This window comes from Nannospalax galili, unplaced genomic scaffold, assembly GCF_000622305.1.
Source record: "Nannospalax galili isolate Female #2095 unplaced genomic scaffold, S.galili_v1.0 scaffold1036, whole genome shotgun sequence".
NCBI classification, from domain to species: domain Eukaryota; kingdom Metazoa; phylum Chordata; class Mammalia; order Rodentia; family Spalacidae; genus Nannospalax; species Nannospalax galili.
Genome location: NW_008337664.1, coordinates 638332 through 640120, shown reverse-complemented (window position 1 = coordinate 640120; position 1789 = coordinate 638332). Strand labels below are relative to the sequence as shown.

Below are 1789 nucleotides of genomic sequence, written 5' to 3'. Positions count from 1 at the left end.
CCAGTTCCCTCTAGGACTTTGAACATAAATGCATGCTGAATTTTGTCAAAAGCCTTTTCTTCATCTATTGAGATGACAATGTGGTTTTTGTCTTTGAGTCCATTTATATGATTAGTGACGTTTATTGACTTGCGTATATTGAACTTTATTCTCTGGAATAAAGCCTACTTGATCATGGTGAATGATCTTTTTGATGTGTGTCTTTATATGGTTTTCAAGTATTTTGTTGAGAATTTTTGCATCTGTGTTCATTAAGGATGTGGATCTATAGTTTTCTTTTTTGGTTGTCTTTTATTATTTTTATTCTTTGTGTATGAGTGTAATGCCTGCATGTAGGTAGGTGCACCTGTGCCATGCAATGCCCACGGAGGTCAGAAGAGGGTGTTGTGTCCCCTGGAACTGGAGTTTCAGACGGTTGTTAGCCGCAGTGTGGGTACTGGGAATCGAACCTGGGTTCTCTGCAAGAGCAGCCAGTGCTTTAACCACTGAGCCATCTCTGCAGCCCCACATTCTTAACAAATGTATGTAAAATAATTGATCATTGAAATCTTGTTAGTTTGAGTAAAATATTAATTTAACTTCTTAAAATAATTAATCATGTTATCTAGGCATAAGAAAGAGTCCACTTCTCCATTTTTGAATATTTTCTCATTTTTTTATTGTTTTCCAAAAGGTATAAAGCAACACTTAGTGGTGGCGGCCATCCCTGGCTGGGCCGTCCCTGTGAGCAGGTCTTGAGTGCTTTCCTAAGTTCTGATGTTGGCACCATGGGCATGTAGCTGTTTATTTGCAACAGTCCCACATTCACTGTAAATGTGTTCACCAGGAATGGACCTTCAATTTCATCAAAGGCTTTCCTGTATCTAGCAAAATCATCAACTATCTTTCCTCCTTGGAAAGATGACTTACTAACCTTTCTGGCCTAATTCTTGCCTATGTTACTGGAATAAATCCTGCAGGTCAAGCTCTTTTGTGCTATGGACTGCTGTGGAGCTCATTTTATCTTTATGTTGCTGTGCTTCCGGGAGTATTTTTCTCTGTTATTCATGGATACTTTCTATTTTCTGTTAGAGAATGCATTTGTCACATTTATAATCCTTGGCTACGTTAGCTTCATAGAACGAACAGGAAAGCCTTCCACAGTGACTGTGCAGTTGAAGTAGTTTAAATATCATATAAAATTATCTTATTCTCAAAGGCCCGAAATAATTCATTTGAGAAACTATCTCAGCCAGAGATTGCTTTTATTTTTCCCCTGAGGTTTAGTTGGCTGTCAGTTTACTTAATTTGTACTGTGGTTATTGGTCTTTTCACGTTCTAAACATGTTTAATCTATTTTCGTTATTTGTATTTTCTAGAAATATTCTAGTTCAAGAGCTTTCAGATCATTCCAGTTTACATAGTAGATTTAAAAGCTCCCTTGTCCTCCTTCCCTTCCTTTTGGTGATTAGAATTGCAGTTGCCAGGGGTGGGTTCATTCTCTCTCTTTTTCTCTCCCTGGTACCCATGGCCTTGTAGGTGTTAGGCAAGTGTTTTCCTACTGAATCACACTTCCATCTCAGTCCCAGGGACATTTGGTTGTTTTTTGTTTTTGTGAAATTTGATTGCCTTTTATTTTTGTGATATGAGTCTCACTGTGTAGCTCAGGCTGGTCTGGAACTTACTAGGTGGCCCAGGCTAGCCTGGCCTGGAATTTATGACCCTCCTGCTTTAACCTCACAAGTGCTAGGATTACAGGCATGCATCACTGTGCCCCACTACATGGTTTATCTTTTTTTTTTTTTTTAAA

At 38.6% G+C, this 1789-nt stretch overlaps 1 protein-coding gene across 2 annotated transcripts in view; it reads left to right on the top strand.

Annotated features, from left to right (window-relative positions):
• The window catches only part of Rasgef1a (RasGEF domain family member 1A), an 80729-nt gene that overhangs the window by 53172 nt on the left and 25768 nt on the right, over nt 1-1789 (top strand). The gene's annotated exons all lie outside the window — the stretch shown is intronic.